We start from the raw sequence: 18,268 nt of genomic DNA, 5'->3' as shown, positions 1-18,268 counted from the left end.
GAATATTACGAGGTATACTCCGGAGAGAACGCTGAAAAGCGTAACGGCGCGGCGGCGTTCCAGCCGAAACAGTGGAACGTATATAGCTATATACGATGGGCGTTCTCGAAACTGCACAGCCATAAATTTCGAACGAAACTAAGCTTCGCCGAGCTGGGCGATGCAACTTTAAAGCCCGTTAAGTGATTATTAACGTTCCTTCCACGCCAGCCGCTGTTAATATGCAAGAACCCGAGCCATTCTGAAATACGCATCCGTAATTACTTCATCGTCTTACACCGATGTTCCTGTCGGCGCTCGCTACCCTAATCAAACTAATAATTCCTTCCGAGCTCGGTAGCTAACTTCCTCGAGGATTCCTGTAAATACGTTCAGTTCCTTCGATGAAAGAACACCGAAATTCCGAATGCCGATAGATCGCGATTTCGAGATGTCACGTTCACGGAGATGGAATTTGTAGCGACAGTGTTAATACCAGATTTATACCGTCAAAATGGATCTTGGATTCCTTTTCTCAAAAGCCTGGAATTTTCAAAGTCTCAAATATCTTCCCAGCAATCCGAGTTTGCAATTTTCTCGAATTTGTAAATTTTCAAAAAGACTATTAAGTTCTTAAATTTCTCTAACTGAAAATTTGTGAATCCTCAGCTCGTTAAGTTCCAAATTTCCACATCCTCGAATTTTTATATCTTCAAATTTTTAAAAGGTGTAATTCTGAAATATTATAATTTACAAAGCAATTCCTCAAAATTAAAATCTTAAAATTTCTACATTTTAAAATTTTCAAAAGTTTCAATTTCCAGATGTCCAAATCTCCAAAATTCTGAACTCTCAAATTTTCGATAGTTTTAGTTTCCCAATGCCTAAATTTCAAATTTCTAAATTTTCAACTGGTCGAACACTTCAATTTCTTAATTCCTAAATTTTCCAATTGTCAAAAGTAATTTTCCAGTGCTCCAATTTCTAAATTTCTAAATTCTCAAATATCTCTGTTCTCGAGTTTGCAAATTTTCAAATCATGAGACTTCTAAATTGTCTAAATTTTTCCCAGATTCCCAAATTTCCAAATTCTCAGATCTTCATGTTCCAAATTCTCTCATCTTCATACTTTGAAAAGGTTTAGTTCTCAAATTTTACAATTTCCAAATTTTCAAAAGGAATTTCCTAATATTCAAATCTCCAAATTTCTAAGTTCTCAAATGTCCAAAATACTATTGAGTATTACGATTGACTATTGATTATCCCAGATCTACCTGTCCTGATCCCCAACGTCTACATTTATAAATTGCGAAACCTGTAAATTTCTGAATGGATAAATTTTCACACGCAAGTACTGAATCATTTACACTGTGAACTGCGTCGCTTTCGAAGCGGTTCTCAAACACTTTTTCCCAGTGTCTCGATGAGAGGAGAGTCAATTTGTTGGCGTCTGCTCGACGATTTACTGGATGCCTTGTATAAGACAAGAACGAAGAGAGAGGTACTCGAAACGGAGGATCGTAGTCGCAGACACGTCGTTGAACAACGGCATTCAGCATTCTGAAGTCGGTGGGTATTGCGCAGGGGCGCCATTAGCGACCTAATTCGTCCCACGGGTGTCCTTTAAGTGGCATTCGCCTCCGGGACGAAGGCAAAGACGGCTGAGAGGGCAGAGATCGCGAGATTTTTGTCAGCAGGCAATCTGCATAGATTTACATCCGCTTAGTCGCTTAGTTAAACGCTTTATCAAAGTCGACTACGCCGCACAGCCTCGGAGACCGCCTCTGGGTAATAGACGGTCATTTCTCGTATGGTCGAACAGGGTACACGGGAAGGAAGCTCGTGATTGCACTTTCGTTTTGTCAACCCTTCGTCCTTACCGAAGGACTTTAATTGCACGGGGTGCGTCACGCAACGGGGACGCGTTACATCTACAATTTGATAAGCGTTGTGAAACGCTTTTATGTTCCTTGAGATATTATGCATAAGCCAGAGATAAATTATAATGCTTAAAAAATGAATTTTTCGCTCTCGACTTTGGAAGATCAAATGTGACAATTTTTAAATTTTTTAATTTGTAATTTCTTAATTTTTATATCTTTAAGTTTTAAAATTCTGTTATTCTTGAGTTACCTTAATTTTGAAATTATTGAATTTTCAAGTCTCTATACTTCTAAATATCTATGTTTTCAAATTTCAAATTCTAAATTCGCAATTTCTGAATTTAAAAATTTTTAATTCTATAAATTTTGAAATTTTCAAACTTCGAAATTTGATTTCCTAATTTCTGAATTTTCGAGTATTTTCGAGTAAATTCGAGTATTCTCATGTTTAGAGATTCCCAAATTTCCAAATTTTTAACCTGGCAATTTCTTAAATTTGTAAGTTTCCAAGTTTCATTCTTTCTAAATTTTCGAGTTCTTAAACTTTAAACTCTTGAAATATCCAAATTTGAGAAATTTAGAAATTTTGGAGATCTTCACTTTTAAAAGTGTTGATATTTCTAAATTTTTTAATTTTTTAACAAATTCCTAAATTCTGAAAGCCACAAATTTCTATATATGAAATTTGAAAGTTGCTAAATTGAAGGGATTGTAAGTTTGAAAATATTTAAATTGAAAGAATTGTAATTGAAAGAAAGAATTGAAAATCTAACTAAAAATCAGTGAATGATGACAAAATTCAAAACACAGGTGTAATATATTTCTCCAGATGGACTGCATAGTGATGTTACCTTTGACACATTGATCATTTATTTAAAATAATTTTTCTAGTATAATTGTTATATTTCGTTCCAAACAATTTGGTTATAGTTTAATCTCATTTTCTCTGTTATTCATTAATAATTACTGTTCTATGTTACGTATCTGTTAAGATTAGTGGTAGAAACAGAAACATGTGAACTTCTAATAGAACTATTCCAAAGTTCGTTTAGAATGTAGACTTTGATTAGAACTATCTTGGACCTGAAACAGAACTGGTGTAAACTTCAGAACGTAGTAGAAGTTTAACTAGTACTGGCTGGACGTGAAAATTTGTATATTCGAAGTTTGTCCTGTATACTCGGACAGTTAACACGTTCACTGCTGCGATGGACATCAGAGGCCGATACATTAAATTTGCTTGAATAATTAACTGAAAGCAATAGAGAAGTAAAAGATCACATTTTTGTTTTTACTGATATAATAATTTTTATTTATATGCTAATTTTTTATGTCGTGTACATTTTATTATTTACATAGTGATGTTAGTACAAAAATTCTTTTATTGTAATCTCTTTACTATTATTTGTGAATTTTCGTCTTTTAATTAAAAAATCATGGTGCAAAGAGTTAATTCAAATTGTGAACTTATTTCAATTGAAAATTGTATTTTATACAATTTAGTTTTGATAAACAAATCAACGTATGCAATTTCAGTATACGTCATATTTTATTTACCGTTTAAATATGCAACATTTTTTATATAGTCTTTCAAATTCGTTTGAAGCATATTAAATGCACGAAGGATACCTTTTCATAACTTATGTTGTCCTAATACAAATTTCCAAAATCAGTTGGTGGAATTTCCAAAATCAGTCGGTGGAATTTCAAAAATCGCGCCTCAGGAATTCTTGGAAATGACGTCAGCAAAATTCCAAGAAGTGGCACGAAGGATACCTCCTCATAACTTATGTTCTCCTGACACAAATTTCTAAAATAGGTCGTTGGAATTTCAATTCAATTCCAATTTAAAAACTAATTACGTCATCATTAAGAGTTCCTCATTTGACCTTTCTTCGTAGAGGTTCTTTGTAAAAAATGTACTGCGCATGTCTATCTGTTACGGTTTATGACTGCGCAAGGGTCAAATTCAAATTTATATTTTAACTGATTAATTCCCCGTGCATAGCACGAGCGTTCCACTAATATTTTTAAGTTCAAATCTACGCCGTTGGCGAACCAGTTTATGGTTTGAAACGGTTGAAAATGTAATGAGTTTTTCAGACTTCAAGCGCCAGATTTCACGTTCAAATTCAAATTTAATTTTATATTCTATATTATTTCAGTTTAAAAATTTTCAATTCACTCCTGTTTTTTCCATTTCCTCGTTTATTGCTTTTTAGTGCATGCAACATTTTTGTTGAAAAATACTTTAAGTTTAAACAGGACATTTAGTATGTATCGTAAGCTCGAATCATGATCTTTTTTCACCGTATTAAATATTGAAGATTGTCAATGTTCAATAAACATTAATGATAGTTATTATTCAATAAACTGTAGTAGATCAGGTCAGGTTCAAGCATAAAGAAGATCAGTAATTCGCTTAACATAAGGATACTTGTAATACATAATGGTCCTGCCAATCGTACGACACTAATTGCCAACAACGACCTATCCCCTACTCGACTGTTCGACGTTGCCGAATGACAACATCGTTTCCCCGAATTCTTTTGTTTACCGGTCGGTGGAATATTCCACGACGCACAGACAATACTATAAAAGATTGTTTATTATTCATTAAACATTAGTGAAACGGATAAACAGTATTGGTTGTTCAGCAGTACAAGTAAACGATGCTAGGTGCTCAGTAGTACGGGTCAACGATATTAGTTGTCGAGTAGTATTGGTCAACGACCGCAGTTTCTCAGTAGTACGAGTCAACGATATAAGGTATTTTGTGGTATAAATCACCGTGATTAATTATGAAGCAGTACAAATTGACGATTTTAGTTACTTAATGGTAATAGACTGACGATATTGATTACTTAGTAGTACAGATCAACAATATGGATATTTCAGTGGTGCAGGTCGATGATATCAGTTGCTTAGTAGTTCAGGTCGACGATATTAATTGCGTAATGGTTTAGGTCGACGATATCAATTATTCAATGGTTCAGGTTGTCAATATTAGTTACTTCGTGGTTCAAATCGACAATATTACTTTGTCAGTGGTGTAGGTCGGCGATACCCGTTACTCATACTACAAAATATCTAATATCGTTGACTTGTACCACTGAGTAACCGGTATCGCCGACCTATACCACTGACAAAGTAATATTGTCGATTTGAACCACGAAGTAACTAATATTGGGAACCTGTCGACGTCATTAATTATGAAGCAGTACAAATTGACGATTTTAGTTACTTAATGATAATAGACTGATGATATTGGTTACTTCGTGGTACTGGTCAACGATATGAATATCTCAGTAGCGCAGGTCAATGATATCAACTGCTCAATGGTATAGATCGACGATATTAGTTAGGTAATGGTTCATGTCGTCAATATCGATTATTCAATATTTCAGGCCGTCAATGTTAGTTACTCAGTGGTTCAAGTCGACAATAATACTTCGCTAGTGGTGTAGGTCGGTGATAGCGGTTACTCAGTGGTGCAAGTAAACGATATTAGGTACCTTGTGATGTAAGTGAAAGTTATTAATTTTGAAGTAGTACAAGTTGATGATTTTAATTACTTAACCATAATAGACTGACGATATTGGTTACTTAGTGGTACAAATCAACGATATGGATATTTCAGTGGTGCAAGTCGATGATATCAGCTGCTCAGAGGATCAGATCAGCAATATTAGTTAAGTAGTAGGTAGTTTAAGTAGTAGTTAGTGGTTCAGGTTAGCGATATCGGTTATTCAATAGTTCAGGTCGTCAATATTAGTTACTCAGTGGTTCAAGTCGACAATATTACTTTGTCAGCGGTGTAGATCGATGATATCGATTACTCAGTGTTTCAGATAAATGATATTAGTGCCTCAGTGATGCAAGGGCGATGATACCGACTATTCAATAGTTCAGGTCGTCAATATTAGTTACTCAGTGGTTCAAGTCGACAATATTACTTTGTCAGCGGTGTAGATCGATGATATCGATTACTCAGTGTTTCAGATAAATGATATTAGTGCCTCAGTGGTGCAAGGGCGATGATATTGACTATTCAATAGTTCAGGTCGTCAATATTAGTTACTCAGTGGTTCAAGTCGACAATATTACTTTGTCAGTGGTGTAGATTGATAATATCGGTTACTTAGTGTTTCAGATAAACGATACTAGCGTCTCAGCTGTGCAGGTCGATGATATCGACTATTCAATGGTTCGGACCGTTAAGATTAATTACTTAGTGGTTCAAGTCGACAATATTATTTTATCAATGGCGTAGGTTGATGATGTCGGTTACTCAGTGCTTCAGATAAATGATATTAGTGTCTCAGTGGTGCAGGACGATGGTATGGGTTAGTGGTTCAAGTCGGTGATGTTCAGGTTAATAATATGATTTTTCCAGCGATACAGGTCGATGATATTAATTACCTAATGGCATGTGATCTTATACTCTTACTGAATGATATAATATATCGTTAATATTAAACACTCAGTAGTATCGGATGATAATATTACTTACTAGTAGTGCAGGTCGGCAATACTAGTAAGTAGTATATAATATCAGCAATATTACTTATGACAGAGATCGACAACACTAGAAGAGTGACAAGAGTTACAAGAGTAACATTACTTATCAATATTGCTTGTCAAATGGAAAAAGTCGGCAACAGTATTCACGAACGATAATACCCCCACAGTAAATTAAATCAATGTTTATATTTATTCAATGCTTCAAACAAATGTAATGTTTTACAAATATGAAGTTATATCCACTCGTAATACACTCCATATGTGGGTCATAGACGTAATAACTTGTACTGTAATCCATATTACAGCACATGAATTCTCGATGCAACAGCTAACGTGTTAAAGCGCGCGTGCAAAATGTTGTTAGCTTACGTAGAATTGCACAGTGAATCGGTTGGATAGTATTTGATCGAAATGGCGGATTTTCTCTTGGCCTCCAGGAGGAGCGATAACTTGCGGTTATGTTATCGGAATTGCAGTTTAACGTGTAACCACCGCAGCAATCGGCTGCTGGTAATGGAAAATATGGTGCAATACGTTCGTTTCTGTCTTCATTCTTATCGAATCATATCTTTTTTTCCTTCATTTATATTTACACTCTGCAAATTGTGGTTCTGTTATTGACGCGGCAAACAATTTTGTTCCTTTCTTTCGATCGGCCGAGACAAAAACTCTGAACCGTTGAATTTCAATTAACTTTATCGTTTATCATTCATGTTTGTGCAGCTTTCGAATTCTTTTACCATCGATCGAGACTCTTTTCAAGGATAGATAGAGTTCCAATCAAGTTTATAAATAATGGACAAAGACTTTATTGAATATTTTTTGTGTTTACTTTAAAATCGATTTAAACTTTTGAAAAATCGCAAAAGTAACACAGGAATATATACAATCACTAAATACGTCAATTTTATTAGTTTTAACGACTTTAAACTATGCGTTCGTGTAAGTTAAAATATTATTCAGTGTGCTGGTAGAGTGTTACACAAATTCATTTCTATAACGCGTAAATGAAAAATCTAGATGATCGTACAAATCCAAACTGAGTTCAAAGGAAGTCTAAAAACTGAGTTCAGAACAATAATTTAAAGTGAATTTATGATGTTCTGTATCTGTAAATGAAGGCACAGAATATTTTCGGATGCCAGAAAAAATTCGTTTCGTGAACCAGCTGGAGCATCGGCCAATTTCGCGGCAAAACATCGATCGCGGATAATCGATCGTAAATAGCCAACGGTTTTTTCACGGTACATTGCGTGCCTTTAATGCGTCTGGGCAAATATTTGTAGTAACCTTCCAATTTCACCGACGGACGGAGAAAATTGATTCTGGTCGGTGCGTTTGTGCTGTGGTTCGTGCAGACAGTGAACGCTGAGCAGCTTAAATGGTGAGCAGGTCCACGAAGGAGAAACGGAAGAAAGGAAACGGCAAGGGAACAAAAAGCGATGGAGAAGGAAAACGGGAAAAGGATGGTCAAAGTACGTCGCGAAATAGATCCAATGTGAAATACTGTTTCATTTTCATATAAACTACTGACAGACTCTTTTAGATGCAAATGCAACGTTTACCTAACTCGACCCGCGATGTATCATCTCGTGACCGAGTAAATCGCAAACGTTCGCGTCCTTCTTTCGATGGTGTGTCCTTTCTTGTTAACCTCCTTGTCCTTGTCTCTAAGTTTTGACAAGTTATTGTGAGGTTGGGAGGATGTGATAGAAATGTGTCATGAGGTCGTCGTTCGATTCGTATCGAGAATCGGGAAATAATTTTACGCAGGTGAAAATTCTACTGGTGTGTGTCACCCCCCAGTGCATTTGGGGGTGAGATATCAATTTTTTTTTAAATTGTTCTTTTGTAAATAACTATGTGACTATCGGGGTGTCTGAGAGTTATACTACTTCTGATACCTTGTACACGTCATAACTAATGTCAATGTACAGAGAAGGTGAACGTCAAACATTAAACTTCAAATTTACGAATTTGAACAAAATCTCTAAATTCATAAATTGAAAAATTAATAGGTACATAACTTCAACAATTTCTAAATTTACAAACATTTAAATTCACAAAATAAACAATTTTTAAGCTGACATATTCGCAAAATTCTAAAAATTGACTGTCTTCCATAATACTGGACTTCTTAAATGTCCAAAATCCCAAATATCGAAATCACTAAACTTTCAAAAATTTACAAATTCGCAACTTGGCAAGGCATGAACTCAGAACTATAACAATAACACAAGGCGTTAAGAATAATCAAATCAAAACAGTAACAGAACCCAGAACAATAAATATAACAATGACTATAGTCATAATAATGACACAGATAATACAACTTATGCTTTGTAACTACTAAAATTAATATCAAGACACTATTCCTCTCAAAACAATTCAATTTTCATTTGACAAATTTTGCAATAAAAATTACCCAGTGTTCAATGATTTACTTACGTGTTCTCTTCATTCTCGATTTTTAATTATTCGCAATCCAACCGAGACTTACAATTGTACTACTAGTCATTCATTCCTAGTATCACTAAAATATCTTACACAAATTGTCGGTATATTACTCAAAAGCTTATCAATCCAGCCCCAAATCAAACAGCTGCTCGAAAACCTAAACGTTCCTTTTCATGAACGTCAATCAGTGCACGCGTGTGCATTTCATCGGCCCAGAAAGGAACAATGGACAAACTGACGACGCATTGTTCGTTCGCAAGGAAAGCGAAACGGCGCTGTGTCATCGTCGTCGTCGTTGTCATCCTCGTGAACAAACGCATCACCATTCCACCGTTCGATAGCTTGATTCTGCAATGAAAACGCGACCATCCGACTATCACAGCTTCCTAGATGTCAGATTTTGTCTGCCAACAAATTAACACAAATCGGGTTAACAATGAACAATGTTAGTAAGAAATTATTAGGCAAAGCGTCAATTTAATATTTAGAAAATATATTTCTTCCAAAATGTCCTAATGTTCAAATATTTGCCGACGAGAATCCGTCATCGCGTAACAAAATATTTAATAATTAAAGTTGGACAAATGTATTAACGTCTGCATGTATTAATAAAAACATATGTTAAAACAAAATATTTCCATCGCGTGCAAGTTTATGGTTCAATTTCTCCATAAATCAACATTCAGAAATTTCACTTTCGACCTCCAGTGTCTCCCGTACAATTGATAGGTTGAAACCAGAATTTAAATTTCGACTTGGGGAGCGTGACAGATAGAGGAGTCGCATGAAAGATGGTGAAATTTCAACGAAGGAAGGAGAGAGAGGGCGATATAACAGAAGGCTGTGGTAAAAGAGGGAATAGAAGGAGAAACGATACCACAATGGTACAAAAAAAGCGACCAATCTACATACATTTACATTGCACGGGCATGTTCTATGCTGACTATTTCCCTCTTCAGGATTTTCTTTCTCTGTCTTGCCTGTGGACACCGATACGAACGAGCTGTCGAGTTGGGTTAGGTGTCGGTGGTTGTCGACCATTTTATTTCGACGATGCACGACCCTTTTTCCACTTCGGGACAGACACTGGTTAAACGATCACCTCGGATCTGTGTCTCGCGGGTATCACACCATCTACGATTGCTTTTTTCTGCTTTTGGTACAGAATGAAAGTGGTGGAGGGTGAGATACCGTACGACAGCTTTCTCTTGTCCACTGTGGAAAATGGAGACGTTAAGTGACCGTGTTCGACAAGTCAACAGCTCTTTTTATCTGTTATCGGTACGATTCACGTGAACGAGGGATGATTCTGAAGAGTGATCTACGCCGGCTCGTACTGCGAATCTCCTACCGTGCTTCAATGTGCATTAACACTTAATGGACGGCTTGATTTCTTTGTCTATTGGTTTCCATCTTTTCAGAGACTTTATTGGAATATGGGGTGGTTATTTAAATAAAATAGAAACTAAGTATGTTTAAAATTAATTTATTGAAACGACTGCTTCCTGTTGAAATTCTTAAGCTTCTAAGTTTCTATGTCCTCAAGTTGCCAAATTTTCTTACATCCCCAACCTTCTTTTCCAAATATTTTAATTCCCAAATACCTTAAAATTCCTTTACTCTTAAATACCTACATTTCCAAATACTTATATCCTTAAACTCCAGGGCCTCTAACTTTCCAGGTCCTTAAGTTCCAAACTTCTCAAACTGTAAATCCATCTCGAAAAGTTCAGCTCCATAGAAATCCCTATAAACGAACGAGTGGAACTCCCCCTTGTTTGCTATATTTCTAAGGAAAGATTCGCTGTTAACTGTACTTCGCATTTTCTCTTCAGCATTCACCCCGAATTCCCCACTTCAGGAATACCACTTCGTTTTCTAAAAAGCGAAATAATCAATCAAACTGAAACAAGCCCCTTCACTTCACAACCGAGCTCGCAGGTGCATTCTTGCAATCTGAATTCTCTGTAGAATTTATGCGTAGTCGTGGGCTATCGATTTTTCAGAGGATCGATAAGTAAGGAACACGTGAGGTGAAAATAAGTCGTCAACGGGCAAAGATCGTCGAAGACGGAGGTCGTCCCGTTAGGACAGCAGCGTCGGTTCATTAATAAAAGCTCGTTGGGCGTCAAAGAGCGGGCGAGCAAAGGCGGCGAATATAGAGGAGGGTGGAGGCGGGAGAGGGCGAGCCCGGGCACTCGACCGGTTAGTCCGCAAATAAACGAGGAAGACGCGATCTAACCGGTAATAACGTGCAAGTAGGTTAATCCATCATTGATATAGGTGGAAGGTATATTAATGGGCGGGCACTCCCGATGGGGGCAAGAAACGATCGTAATGAAGTAAGTGGCGCGATGGAAGCTACTACGGAATCATTAATCACGGATTACCACCTATCTTCTAGGCGTCCTCGCCTAGCTCGCGATGATAGAGAATAATATGCTGTACGAGATTTGTCCGTCCCTTCCGGCAATTTTGCTCTTCTCTTAATTAACTGTTCGCGGTTTTATGCCCGGCCTGGTTCTTCCGCGGTAGAGATAAGTGCGAGGTACCCGGCACGCTTCTCTCGAGTGTCCCTTCAAAATTTTCCTCGGCTAAGTTGAACCATTAGGCCGATTAAATCTTCGATTATCCCCAAGTTTTTTTATGAAACCCTTCAGCTTGCTCGCTTCGACGTAGGACGTGCTTCGTTGTAAGAAACCTGTTGTTTCAGAATTCTTCTTTTAGCGGCCATTTTTACCGAATTTTTACCTCAAAGAAATGATAAATTAAGTACATGATCAATTCACGGGAGATGCTAAAGTAAGTGCTCTGTAAAGTGATCATTATACATCTGAATGAGTTCATATATAAAAAAATCAAACTGATCGAATTTGTGTCTGAAGAACAGTTTAATGAAACTATCACGATGTTTTTGAACTAACAGCACGCACAAGAAAAACCTTTGTGGACTCATGAAATGATAGAAGAGTTATGTTTTGAAATTTAAACGTTTGAGAATTTTTAAATTTTAGAATTTTGTAAATTCGAGAAAGTTGAGAAATTTAAAAGTTTGAAGGTTCAAGAAAGACGAAAAATCAAGAATATTGAAATTTGGGAAATTAGGCATTTGATAATTAAAAAATTTGGAAATCTAGAAATTTAATAATCCAAAAATTTGATAACTGAACCACTCAGAAATTTAGAAATTAAACACCTACTAAATTGTTTCAATAGTAGTACTTCTCCTTTTTCATAATACAAAAATAATTTTTTGTTAGATTTTTAAATGTTATCACCGATAATTGCTACCGAAATTTGCACATCCAAAAATAATCATAATAAGCGAAGTATTAAATTTGCAGTTCATAATAAATATAAATCGTACAATTGCAATAATTGCGCGTATTAAATTAAATTTGATAATACAAATGTTCCATCTCGTATTTAATATCAACCAATAATTGTTATCAAGACCTATAAGTTCCAAGATGAAACAGACTTCACGATATTAAGTGCATAATTTGCGATAACTAATAAATTCAGATGAACATTTTTTCTTTTTTTATTCAGTCTACGCAGTTGAAAATTGTTGGTATTGAACTCTCTGTAGGTTACAATAAGTTAGCAGCAATATTACAATATGTATTCTTTTGTTTATTTAGTATTCGTTGTACAAATATCTATTCATTAACTATTCTTATTTTTATTAACATTTGTAACACTGTCAACAAGTGTCATAAGAAGCAATAAATCTCAAAGTCATTACAATAAGCGAATTTCATTATATCAATTACAGTCTATAATAAAAAATTATACAGATATCAATTGTTCATAATAAATCCAATTCAACAATAAAAATTTATCATGTATACATCATTATCACCCGATAAATTTTATAAAAAACTGTAAGTCTCAAAGTGATTATAACAAGCGGATTTACTTTCCTTTTAAAGGATTTTGTAATAATAAGCGAGGGATGAGGCGTAAAAGAAAATATCACTTTGTCGGATCATCGTTTCTTGTTTGTCTTACGCATTCGCAGTTACCTATATATTGTTATAACAATGGAATTAGAAGAGGTTACATTCGAGAGTACTCCGTTACCCATTATAGGAACAAGATTCACTTGCTACTTGTTACAGGTAGGTGTAATCTCTCATTAACGGTAGATCGTTAACGGTCACTAACGAAGGCGGCACCGTACCAAAGGATGCGAACATCGATCCTAACGCTTTATTCGCTAGCAATTTGCCCGAAGGTAGTCGTTGTATCGAGCAAGGAAGGCTGTGTCGACTCCGTTCTTGTCGAGGAACGTGGATGTTTGCGTAATGGCGTTACCGCAGTCGGCAGTACTCGAGACGAGCTCAGCCACGTCTCGTAGAATCCTGGAGCGTGCCCAGGATGCAATTCACTGCTAGGAAACTCCATCAATCAGTCGTGGCGGAGACGGTTTAAAAGCAGTCACTTTCCTGACGTTACCGGCTCTTGCTACACCACACCGGAGACGATATGGAAGAACTAGCGGAACAAAAATACCTAACAGTAATATACTGCATAAATATAACCCCTTCTGTTTTTATTATGTTGAATTTTAGACGAAAAATTATTCTCAATGTCTTTGAAATATTAACTCTTTAATTACAAAAGACATATACGTCCTCATGAGACTATCAGTATACGAGCCATATAAGTATATGCATACGCAGTCAGATGTTTAATTCACAGCATGTAAACAATTTATATAAAAAAATTTGGTGTATTAACATAAATAGTCACTTCAACTAATTTTCAGATATTGCATAAATATGTTAACTCTTTTTTTTTCGTTAATGTGAATTTTTGATGAAATGATGCTCAACGTCTGTAGACGTTAAATTTGGATTTTAATATAATTTACTAATACATACCTACTATAATATCCTTCTTTCTATACATATACCCTAGAATACTGTATTTTAAAATCGTTAATAGTTTTAAAACTAAAAATGTCAAGCAATTATTCAAGAATTGTTAGTTTAGTAATTGTTGGAAGTAACGGACAAAACAAATGAACTGCGCTATGCGCGTCCGAACACGCATCATGATGCTTTGTCCTACAGTTACAGTTTTACCTTCGTCTACGAAGCACCGCGCATTTTGTAAAGACATTTTTATATTATTAAAGTATTTTCCGTTCACCTCAGCACTGCAGTTTATTTTCCTGGAGCTAATCCTAACAGGTTATGGGCCCAGACACATTCTGGTCGCGTGTGGAAAATTAAACGAACATTTTTTAGTACGACGAATTTAATTCGCGATAGTGCAGTGAATGTGAAAAGTTGTGAAAAGTTAAAGTTTTTGTCAAGATGAGTTCCTCAACTTCAGTGCGCATCGAACCACTCGGAAAAGACAATTACGACACGTGGAAAATTCAAGTGGAAGCTCTACTGATAAAAAACGACAACTGGAAGTACGTTAATGGCAATAAAATACGACCCGACGTAACTCAGGGCGAAGCGGCAACACAATGGGACGAAGCGGACGCAAAGGCAAGATCCGATTTGATATTAGCAATTAGCCCGTCCGAAATTAAACAAATTAAAAATTGCAAGACATCGAACGAGATCTGGAAGAAATTAGAAGGTATTTACCAGTCGAAAGGTCCGGCGCGAAAAGCGACGCTATTGAAGCAGCTTGCTTTGCGAAAAATGGCAGAAGGCGACGACGTGAGATCGCATATGAACTCTTTCTTTGACGCGGTCGACAAATTAGAAGACATGGAGGTTAAAATCAACCCGGATATGCTCGCCGTTCTTCTGCTGTACAGTTTACCCGGTTCGTTCGAAAATTTTCGGGTGGCCATCGAATCCCGAGATGAATATCCGACGCCCGAAGCGCTTAAAATAAAAATTTTAGAAGAGAGCGCTGCGCGAACCGATAAAGCAAAAGAGTCGAGTGATAGCGCGATGTGGGTAAGAAAATCGACCAAGCCGGACAGGTCAAACACAGCGCAATGGAAGCGCCATGATACCGCAACAGAAGAGCCGAATAAAAACGCGAAGGAAAAACTGCGTTGTTTCCGCTGTAAAAAGATAGGACATCGAGTTTCGGAATGCCGCGGACTGTTCCGCGGGCAACGGCAGTCAACTGCAGGAATGGCTAAAGAAGATTTTTCCAGTAGCAGTGCACCAGGAGCGAAGGAAGTCGCTTTCCAGGCCGACCAACGCATTCGCGAAAAGGGTACAGAAGGGAAATGGTGTCTCGACAGCGGCTGTTCATCCCACATGAGCGGCGACGCGTCTTCTTTCGTCGAGATGAAAACGTCAACGTGCGATACGTTAAACCTCGCTAGCAGCGCATCAACACAGGTGGAAGGTCAAGGTACAGTGCGATTATCCATAAAAGACTCGAATTCGCGAAAAACTATAGAACTCCGCGACGCGTTGTTCGTTCCCGACCTTCGCATGAACCTTATGTCGGTCGCGAAAATTACCGATAAGGGATGCAGTGTTCTGTTTAGAAAGCATAACGCCACCGTGTTTGCGCCCGACGGGGAAACAATTTTCACCGCTGACCGACGCGATAATTTATATTATGCACAATCCGCGTTTTTTGTGAGCGATGCAAATTTAAAAACGGTAAATGATATGGAATTGTGGCATCGGCGTCTCGGTCACGTTAACGAGGAAAGTTTGCGAAAAATAAATCGCGATAAAAGTATACGCGGCGTTTCCTTCGGAAAAGACGAAAAACTACCTACTTGCGAAATCTGTTTGCGATCAAAAATGACAAGATTACCGTTCCCAAAAAGTTCGAACCGTGCCGTAGGTGTTCTCGAGATAGTTCATACCGATATATGCGGACCGATGAGCGTCGAATCGATCGGCGGCGCGAAATATTTTATATTATTCATCGATGATTATACGCGATGGTGCGAAGTCTTTTTCTTGAAACAAAAGAGCGAAGCGTTATCTGTTTTTAAAAAGTTTAAAAATTTCGCTGAAAATCAAACAGGCGCGCGAATAAAGTATTTGCAGTCTGATAATGGTCGCGAGTTTCTCAGTAATGAGTTTAACGAATACCTAAATTCGTGCGGCATTAAAAGACGACTGACCGTAACGCACACGCCTCAACAAAACGGTGTAGCCGAGCGTAAAAATCGAACATTAGTTGAAACGGCGCGATGTTTACTTCTCCAGGCGGGACTGTCGAAGCGATTTTGGGCTGAGGCGATAGCGAACGCGAATTATACGCGTAATAGATTACCGTCTCGCGCTCTCGACGGCGACAACGCTTATTATCGATGGACACGTAAAGTACCGGACGCGTCGTATTTCAAGGTTTTTGGTTCGAAGGTCATAACCCGAGTTCGAGACCGTCAAAAGTCGAAATTCGAACCGCGCGCGCAAGAGGGAATATTCCTCGGTTATTCGGATGAAACAAAGGGTTTTAGAATATGGCTTCCCGACGAGAACCGCGTCGATATATCTCGAGATGTAAAATCGGCAGACGAGACGTTAAAAGGGCCACTGAAAATAAATTGCGAAGAGCGTGCGAGAAACGAGAATTCGTATTCCGACAATAATGTAGAGATAGATATTCAAAATGATAAAACAACCTCGAAAGTCATGGAAAGCAGGGATCAGTTGAGAAACGATAGTCAAACAATCGATCGCGAGAATAGTATCGTTGAAGTGCCCATAAATCCTTCGCAACATTCCGATTCTATTCCGACACGCGTGAACGAAGTCAGGTACCGGGTAGGTAGGCCACGAATTATCCGGACCGGGAGCCGTGGTAGGCCGAGAAAAGTACGCGGTACGGTCGAAACTCAAAACGATATTCAAAGTGATTCTCAATCTGAAGGAGAGAACGAATTATTCGAAGACGCCGTATCTTCGCATCCGACGGAATCAGCTGGTATGGCCGAGATACCGCTGCAAACCGCGCTTTCCGGCCCGGATAAAACGGAGTGGCGTGTCGCGATTCGGGAAGAAATAGCGGCGATGTTAAAGAACGACGTATGGGAGATCGTTGAACGCCCTCGTGATCGCGAGGTCATTGGGTGTCGCATGGTTCTCCGCGACAAAATAAACACCGACGGACAGGTGACGCGGAGGAAGGCGCGTTTAGTCGCACGCGGTTTTGCTCAGCGCCCGGGTTTAGATTACGAAGAAACGCACGCGCCCGTTACGAGATTGAGCTCGATACGATTGATAATAGCTCTAGCCGTCGAATACGATATGCAAGTCCATCAATTGGACGTGTCAACTGCGTACTTGAATGGAGAAGTCGATAAAGATATTTTCATGACGATTCCGGACATTCTCCCTGACGCGTTGCGCGACATCATATCGGACGGACCCGTAGAATATAGTGATAAGGCGCGAAAAATGCTAAACGAATTATCGAGCGGCGATAAAGTATGTAAAATAAAAAAGGCTTTATACGGTTTGAAACAAGCGGGTAGGCAATGGAATAAACGCCTCGACGAAGAATTGCGAAACATGGATTTCGTCCCCCTCCATGCTGATCCATGCGTGTATATATTGCGAAAGGGGGAGCAATTTCTCGTTCTTGCCGTATATGTAGACGATATAGTAATAGCCGCGAAAGATTTTAAATGGTTAGAACGCATTAAGAAACAACTCATGCAAAAATTCGAAATGACGGATTTAGGGAAGATCGGACATTGTTTGGGTATCGAATTTGAGCACAACGGTACGGAAATAAAAATGCGGCAAAGCGCGTACACGAAAAGAGTTTTAGAAAAATTCGGCATGTTAAATTCGAATCCCGTGACGTCACCGATTGATCCTTCCCAGAAACTAACCAAATGCGAAAAACAAAGCGCCGACGTTAAAAATTTTCCGTACAGGGAACTCGTCGGATCCCTTATGTACTTGGCTACGGCCACACGCCCCGACATAGCTCATGCGGCCAGCAGTCTCAGCCAATTTAATTCGTGCTACGACCGACAACATTGTATCGCGGCAAAACGCGTACTACGTTACTTAAAAGGAACAATTGATCGCGGGATACGATTCCAAAAAGGCGACGGTATATTAAGGGGTTACGTGGACGCCGATTGGGGGTCGAGTTTGCACGATCGAAGGTCATACACCGGATTTATATTTTTGTTAAACAGCGGACCTGTAAGCTGGGAATCGCGAAAACAACGCACGGTTGCGCTTTCCACGATGGAAGCGGAGTACATGGCATTGTCGGAATCGACGAAAGAAGCAGTGCATCTGCAAAGTTTTTTAAAGGCCATAGGAATTTTTAAGCAGAAACATGTACCGATATTCAACGACAATCAGAGTACTATCGAATTGGCCAAAAACCCAACTTTTCATAGCCGTTCGAAACATATAGACATTAGACACCACTTTGTAAGAGAAAAATTAAAGGACGGCGAAATAAAAGTTTTTTACAAAGCGTCAAACGATCAGATCGCGGACGTA

The 18,268-nt window shown here is 38.1% G+C and overlaps 1 protein-coding gene across 5 annotated transcripts in view; it reads left to right on the top strand.

Moving 5' to 3' along the window:
* The window catches only part of LOC100874918 (mind bomb 1), a 488,386-nt gene that overhangs the window by 160,698 nt on the left and 309,420 nt on the right, over positions 1–18,268 (top strand). The gene's annotated exons all lie outside the window — the stretch shown is intronic.

Source organism: Megachile rotundata, chromosome 1 (assembly GCF_050947335.1).
Source record: "Megachile rotundata isolate GNS110a chromosome 1, iyMegRotu1, whole genome shotgun sequence".
Taxonomy (NCBI): Eukaryota; Metazoa; Arthropoda; class Insecta; order Hymenoptera; family Megachilidae; genus Megachile; species Megachile rotundata.
This window is presented reverse-complemented; position numbering and strand designations above follow the sequence as displayed.